Raw genomic sequence first — 8,890 nt, forward strand, 5'->3', positions numbered from 1 at the left:
AAAAAATTATTTTAACTTTTTCTTTATTTCTAACACTAATTTAATACACCATCGGATGAGACTGTTTTCCTGTGGCCATGTCTTGCATTGATTGAAAACTCACTGTCTGAAAAGGCAAATACTCTAGACTACAGCAACAACAGAGATTATAAAACCTTCAGTTACACATTCAGTGTTTGAAAAGGACAGGATGCTGAATGTACACAATGTTCAATTGTTTTGGTTTGGGTTTTTTGGGGATCAGACACAGCATACACGAATTCAGCCTCCCACCATAGGCAGGGTTTTCTCCTGCTATTAGACAACATCATCAAGCATCTCAAGCCCAAACAGCTGAAAAGGAGCAATGAAGTTTAGAGCAGTGATATTCAAAATCACTACCAGAACTGTGCAAGCCTTTCAGAGAGACAGTTTCATTTTAACCTCACACAATGTTGTACTTTAATCAATGAAATCACCAGTGAAAAGCCAGTACAAATTAGAATCTGTTCCACCATGTCACATCGCTCCTCAGGGACAAGCAACATACCATGAAGCCAGGATTTCAAAACAACAATGCTCTGAAACTTGCTCTTAAAAACAAAGATGACAACATTTGCCATCTTGAAGACTGTACATCAAGAATGATACTGGCTTTTACAGGATCATAGAATCACAGAATGACATGGGGTTGGAAGGGACCTCTGGAGATCATCCAGTCCAACCCCCTGCCAAAGCAGGTCCACCCAGAGCAGGTCCCACAGGAACGTGTCCAGGTGGGTTTGAATGTCTCCAGAGAAGGAGACTCCACCACCTCCCTGGGCAGCCTCTGCCAGGGCTCTGCCACCCTCACAGGAAAGAAGTTCCTCCTCATGTTTAGGTGGAACTTCTTCTATTCAAGTTTGTGCCCATTTCCTCTTGTCCTGTCCCTGGGCACCACTGAAAAAAGACCAGCCCCGTCCTGTGCCTCATCATCTTTGTAGCCTCTGCTGTTGGACCCAGTGCTCCAGATAGGGCTCACTAGGGCAGAGCAGAGGGGCAGGATGACCTCTCTTGACCTGTTGGTCACACTCTTCTTGATGTGCCCCAGGATGCCATTGGCCGCCTTGGCCTTTCTTCTACAGCCTTTTCTGATCTCCCCCTTCTTATGCTTATTTATATTTGCTATAAACAAAATGACACAATGGATCTGTATCTCTCTTCTCACGGTTTTACATCTATGTGTAGGGAAGGCAGCAAGCGTGGTGGGAGCAGCCAGTCCAGGACAGATGAAGGGAAGGCACCTGCCTCTGGCTTCTAAGACATCTGCAGTTAAAGTCAGTGAGAGGTTCTGAGGAGAACAGGCAGAAATGGGGGACAAAGAAAACATGATTAAATAAAAGTTCAGCTTGTCCAGGTAATATTTCTGTATTACATACACAGATTATCTTCCTGGGCTGCCCAACACAATCCAATATAATCAAAAGTATTGTACTGGAAAAAAGCCACAAATGACATCATCTTTCATGCACCGAATGAAATGTTCCAGCAGCAGAGCCAGCTCAGGAGCACATCCTGGGCATTGATGGATGAAAGCCATGGGGACCAGCACGTGGCCGGATGATGTTCACCAATTTATGTTGCCTGTTAATAGGAGTGAGGGATTGTGAGTGGTGTCAGAGAGACCTCCTGAGCCCAGAGAACAGGCAGTGGGACAGAGCACCTCCACAAACCAAAAGGGTTTATGTGAAGAAAAAATGGAGGAGATTCTTGTAAAGCCCATAACCTACCACAAACATCTCCAGCTCTACATAATTCACAGTATGTAATGCCGGGGCTGCAGTATATCTTAGATTTAGGCTGGGAAAGAGGCAGTGTCTCTCCCGCCTCTTCCTCCTACACAGGGAAGGCTGTTTCCCACATCAGCAGGAGGGTAGGCAGGAGGCAGGCAGCAACCACAGCAGCAATGGCCTCTGCTGGGGTCTCTCCTTCATCTTCCTTCACAGCAAAGCACAGCCACCAGCAGAGTCTGGAAACTTCATTTTGACAAAACATGTGAACCCCAATATTCACATTGATCTCCAAGACTTCAGAGCGACGTGCTTAGAGATGGGTTTACCTTGCACAGGGAAGGCCCACACGTTCCTACCTCTCTGCATCAACCTGAAAGGAGGTTGTAGATAGGTGAGGGTCAGTCTCTTCTCCCAAGTAACAAGTGATAAGACAAGAGGAAACGGCCTCAAGTTGCTCTAGGGGAGGTTTAGATTGGCTATTAGGAGAAATTTCTTCACTGAAAGGGTTGTCAAGCTTTGGAACAGGCTGCCCAGGGAAGTGGTTGAGTCACCATCCCTGGAGGTATTTGAAAGACATGTAGATGCAGTGCTGAGGGACACAGTTTAGTGGTGGATTTGGCAGTGCTAGGTTAACAGTGGGACTTGATGATCTTAAAGGTCTCTTTCAACCAAAATGCTGCTATGATTCTGTGATTCTATTCAGTCCTCTTCTTGGTACTGCTGAGGTCCCTGCTGCTGGGTTGGCACAGGCATCCTGCCCTGACAAGCTGAAACTGAACCAGGAGAACCAGGCTTGGTGGCTGAAAACAGTCTTGGTCATGCTTTCTCCAGCTTGCTCGAGTCTGGATCTAGTTTTGGCAAGCAACACTCCATTACAAGTCCCTCACATAGGCCTTAAATTAACCTAATTTACTTGCCTTGGGCAAGAGACTTTACACTCCCGAGTTGTGAATAACTGGCATATTTTACTTCCTCATCCCAGAATACTGGAAGTGTGCTGAAATAGCATGGCCCCACACAAAATCAGCACCAGGAAATAAATATAAACCCCATGAGATTAATTGTACCACATCATTTTTCTTCCTTCTCTTTTGGACAACCTTAATCAAACTAGTTTATCTTCTGAATCTTTTACATGACCTGTAGTGGGCCAAGTCTTGCACATAAATGTTGCTCTTAGAAACAGCAAAATAGCCCGTTTCAGTAACATCTGTGGCTCGCACATTAATTAAATAAAAACAACATTAAGAGTATATTATATAATACATTTAGCTCACATTTACAACTGGGAAGGTAAGAGTTAAAGGACCCACTTATTTCCAAGTCAGGCAAAACCAGAGAAACCTTGAACAAGTTGTATATACAACTTACTGATCAAACCCCCGCATAATCACAAAATATGAAAAAAGCATTAGTAAAGAAAAAGAAAGTTATTTTAACTGGGATAGCTTCTGGGGGGAAAAAAAGGGAAATAGAGAAGCAATAAGTGAAGTAATTTGATTCTACTGAAAATGGAGGTATCAATGCCTGATGCAGTAGACCAAGTTCTGTGCACAAACCTATAAAGATAAAAGATTATAAAATGTGAAGATGGTCAGTGTTATTGCTAACAGTCTGGTTATAAACTCTGAAATAGACTTTACAGAGAGGAGGGACAAGATGAAACATTGGACCGCATTTCACCAGACGTAGAATAAGTAGGTCACTATTCCCCGTAAAGACAACAATTTTCACTACTCTGTAACAGATCAAAGTTTGCAAATACTACCTTCAAATTATTTATTTCCGGAAGCAACACGAAGCCCAAGAGCATTCCTATTTTGGCCCCAAGGCTCCAGCTCCACACAGCATGCTCGCGGCCACGTGCGCACACTTGAACGCAGACACACGATCGCAAATACGTGCTGCAGCGGTTCCTTCAGCTGTTAAACAAATGGCATTGCAGCCAAGTGAAGCAGCAGAGTGGTTCCATCTAGAGGAAGAGTGTGTAAAAACTACTCAACCCTGATGACTAGCTATTTTAAAATAAAGACTAGGCACAAGCCATTAATACAGCACTTTCAGTATAAAGGGCCTGCTACCTGGTGTCATAGCTCCATGAATAATCCGTGTGTGCTGGCCTGAACTGGACAGAAAAGAGAATGTTATAACCACCAGACCTATTAACATCCACATCCTGGGCATTCCTGGTGGGATCTGCACCCACAAATAATGTTTAAATAAGCAGGTGTGACTAGGAATGAAATATAAAAGATCTCTACAAGTGAGCTCATTCCTCCTGGTGGGATATGCACCCACAAATAATGTTTAAATAACCAGGTGTGACTAGGAATGACATATAAAAGATCTCTACAAGTGAGCTCATTCACTGAGGTGTAAATTATATGCTCAAACCAATGCAAACCAAAACATCTCCTTGACTCTTAACCCTAATTTAATTTCATCTTTCCTTGACTAGCAAAACTTCTTAAGGACTCCACAAAAGCCCAAAGCTTCTTTTTCTGCTACACATAAAAGGCATATTAACCCATTACGCAAATAAAATGGGTTCTTTCAGCTCTTTTAAGATGAAGCAAAGAACTGACCTTCCCTCAGTAATCTTGTTTAGCCTCTTCCAGCCTACCTTGACCATGACACGCTCTGTTTCTTCTTTCATCCAATAACCAACAACTCCCTTTTCCTTCAGCACTCCTGCCAGGAGGGTATGTTGAATCATACCAGGACCATTGCAAGACTTTTTCCAGAAGAGTTTCTGCTCATTGAAGCACCCTTGTGATGTTCAGCACTTCACCAAATCTATTTTTAAAATTCAAATCTAAAAGTGGTTTTGTTTTTTTTTTATTTCCCTTTTAGAAAGTTATTAATTTTGCTACTCCGGTTTAGAACAAAGATAGTAGGAGAGACATTAGAGATGGCAATCTTCCTCAGAGAAGTCAGGAGACTCAATTAGTATTGTAAGACAGCCAGTTAATTTATCATGACTTCACAGTCTCATGAAATCGTTATGGGATTCCAACTCATCAGAAAATGTATTAAAATTGCCAAGAATACTTAAATTTTTCCTCCACCACTGAAGTCAGTAAGCACTGTACCCAAAGACGTCACATCCAAGAAGAGCAGAAAGAAAAAGTAAATGTTGAAGGGAAAAAACATAGTCAGTAGAGGACACAAACAAAACCCAAACCAATAAAAGACTAAGAAGAAAGGAGAACAATGTTTTTTACCAAGTGAGAATAGCAAAGCTCACAGTGTATGAGATGGGAGGAAACGCAGAGGTTAAAAAGACTGTGAGCCAGAAAGAAATGAAGGACGAAAATGGGTTATGTTTCACCTGTAACAATCTCTTAAGTTTTCAGTGTTTACTTTAAACAAATACTCTTTTTTTTCAGGTTTCGTAGAAAATGTTATATTCTGCACACGTCCTGGTGCAGCGGGATTTTCCCTCCATCAAAGAATCACAGCTTTGTGGCAGGTTTTGTAGAAAATGTTATATTCTGCACGCATCCTGGTGCAGCGGGATTTTCCCTCCATCAAAGAATCACAGCTTTGTGGAAAGGAAGCACCTCAGGGCTCTTTCCACATGAGTTGTCCACAGGCACAGGATGAATCCCTGGTGGGTCTGGAGACAGAGGTTACAAGTTCTGATTCCCACTTATTAAGGCCAGGAGAGTTGGAGCACATACTGCAACTTACTTTCATTCATCTAACACAGGTTTCAGAACACATAGCCTTTTAAGAACAATTAATTTGAAATACAGCTTCAGAAAACTCTAACATTAAAATAACATGCATAAAATCAAAGTCAAGGGTGCTACTGGTGGACAAGGAGGTGGTTACAAGGGAAGCAGATTGATTTCACAAGTCTGAGTTTTTCTTGCCAGAAACAATACAAATAATGTCACTACTTTGATATACCCAAATTAGTGGAGGGTAAAAAAAGCCAATGTCCCAGTTTAGCAATTAGTGATAGTATTACCAATGGAAATATGAATTCAGCTTTAACAGATGAGGATAGTACAAAATAACTAAAATGGGGTTCCCTAACTCTTTATTTTAGTATATTTAAAATTGCTATTGCTACTGACTTGAAATTTTAAATATTTTACATCTATTATTCAAGCAGTTACATTACATAAAAAAGGAAAGAGATCAGGCCCTTATTGCATATATTGTCACAATATTTTATCTAACAGCCATATTGTTACATAATTTTACTGCAGAATGCACAATGAGCTATTAATGTTCTATTTAATTCTCCTAAATGTAAGAAAGTTTTTCAAAAGAAGCCCCTTTTGCTAGTTAATTAAATTCAAAGGTTGTACCTAGGGAATGCAGCAAGAAGAAAGAATTTAAAAGAGGACAAGAAGATTTTTTTTTTTTCTCTTTAACCAGAGGGTTTGTAGTCCAAACTCTATGCTAGTAAATTGGAACACAGTCATTTAAGCACAACCACAGGAGTCAAAAGTTAGAAATTATGACCAACAACTAAGTAAAAGGAAAAGAAACAAAACAATTGGAGCAAATGTGTGAAGTTTCACCTGAAAGACTGGAGCTGCTATGGAAAAAGTTTAGCTTCAGTAATACTCCCAAACATAACGAATATAGGCTGTTAGACAACTGGAGCAGTGTAAATGCAGATAAAGGGCATTGATTTCCCCTTAATTTGGGCAGTGCAAAGTCTCCCCTGGTTTGGCTGGTACACAATGACTGACAGAGTCTTGGTTCAGGTCACATCCCCTTTAAATATTGCCACACCAGTTTACTCCACTTCATTCACTTACTGTTTTCTTCCCATGCTACCAAAGTAAAATATTCGAAAAGCAGGCTACAGAAAAGACTGCAAAAGGGTTTTCCATAGATATTTAAATTACAGAAAGTATCCTCCAGATCCAGAGATGGTGAGTTGCTCCCTAACAGTTTTGTTAGCCACACTCACCCGGTACAGTAATCACTTAATACAGTTAAAGGACTGTTTTTGCTAGTCCAGCCAAATCCTTTAAGATGGAAATATACCGTGTTTATGCTAAAACCAAGGACAATAATCACTTAATACAGTTAAAGGACTGTTTTTGCTAGTCCAGCCAAATCCTTTAAGGTGGAAATATACCGTGTTTATGCTAAAACATGTCATTTATTTCTCATCATCAGAAAACTGCAACTTCTTTATGCTTTCCTTCCTCCTCCCCAGCACGTTGTTTTTCTGTCTACGATACCTCCGCACGAGATCGTGGAGGTAAATCCTGATAATTAACAATGGCTCATCAACAGCTGCCTTGGGCTGCGACTTCTGCTTGCAAACAGCTCAGACTTCCACTAAAAATGCCAAGGGCAGCAATGGAGAAAAGAAGAGGGATAGATGCAAGGCTATGGGGGAGTGTCATAAAAATACCCCTGGCAGGTGAAATCTTGGGAAGGGAAAATACAAGACCAAGGCTAATATCAACAGAAGGAAAAGAAGTTTGCAAAAGAGAAGCAAGATTTCTGCATGTCAAAACCAGAGGAAAAAAAAAAAGTAGCTATATTTGGAAAAAATAACCCTATAAATCAACAATGAAGAAGAGATTGGCAGGTAGTGAGCAAAAGGAACAAGGAGAAGGACAGCATCTGCTATGATAAAGAATGGTCTGGTGAGAAACATGATTAAGTGATAGATGGAAAAGATTACAGTAAAAAAAAAAAAAAAGTAGCTATATTTGGAAAAAATAACCCTATAAATCAACAATGAAGAAGAGATTGGCAGGTAGTGAGCAAAAGGAACAAGGAGAAGGACAGCATCTGCTATGATAAAGAATGGTCTGGTGAGAAACATGATTAAGTGATAGATGGAAAAGATTACAGTCTCAAGAGGAACAGACAAAATACCCTAGTCCACATCTAATAACACCAAAAAGAGAACATTCCCTCAGGAGGTCTGAGACATCCTCCAGACACAGGCACAAAAAGCCTGCCGTCTGGATCCTGCTTGCTGCTGCAAGCACAAAGCTCTCCAGATACAGTCCCCACCATTAGAAAAGAAGAAACAAAACCACACCAACATCCTTAATTACATTAAATTAAAATACACAGTGCAAACCATAGCATAAATCTCACTACTAATCTTTAAATAATGTTTACATTGTTTTAGAACGCATTTTTAAGGTGTTTTGGGTTTTTTTTTCTATTGAATTGTAATAGTCCTTTATTAAGGATTAGAGTCAGAGTAATGAGTATTTGTCTTCTAGACATCATCTCCATGCTTTATGAAATTAGTGGTATATCTGAGAAAAATCTTTAAAACATTGTCTCAGGCTTATTCTGAATAGACCTTTCAGCTCAGCAAAAATGACATTTGATAATTCTAAAACAAAAGAAAAAAGAAAACAGATAAAAGGGCAAAAAGTCAACAAGATGAGTTTTCAAACTACTAAATAAGTAAATATTAAATACAGTGTTGGAAAATCCAGACAACTAAAGCTTTTAAGCTGTTATTAAAAATACAACAGATTCCAGCCCATGGCTGCCTATCCAGATTATCGGATGTTGGCCCTCCCTGGCTACAGAATCACGGAATTCTTGGAGTTGGAAGGGACCTTCTAGAGCCCATCCAGCCCAACTCCCCTGCCAAAGCAGGGCTGCCCAGAGCACATCACTCAGGAGCATCCAGGGGGGCTTGAAGATCTCCAGAGAAGGGGACTCCACACCCTCCCTGGGCAGCCTGTCCCAGGGCTCTGCCACCCTCACCCCAAAGAAGTTCTTCCTCACATTGGAGTGGAACTTCCCATGGTCCAGCTTGTGCCCGTTGCCCCTCGTCCTGTCAGTGGGAACCACTGAGAAGAGTCCGGCTCCATCCTCCCTCAAACCTCCTTTTAGATCCTTGGAAGCATTAATAAGGTCTCCCCTCAGCCTTCTCTTCTCCAGGATAGAGTCCCAGCCTGGAGCCTCTCTCAGCCTTTCCTCATAAGGGAGATAGATGCTCCAATCCCTTAACCATCTTGGTTGCCCTACATCTACCTACTTCTGGTTGTGCAGCTTTGAGAGTGTAAGAGTAAATAAACCTGCATTTGCAAACACACAGAATCACACAGAATCATAGTGGTTGGAAGGGACCTCAGAGATCATCGAGTCCAACCAACACCAAAAAAAAAAAAAAAAAAAAAAAA

This window comes from Calidris pugnax, unplaced genomic scaffold, assembly GCF_001431845.1.
Source record: "Calidris pugnax isolate Ruff unplaced genomic scaffold, ASM143184v1 scaffold19, whole genome shotgun sequence".
NCBI classification, from domain to species: domain Eukaryota; kingdom Metazoa; phylum Chordata; class Aves; order Charadriiformes; family Scolopacidae; genus Calidris; species Calidris pugnax.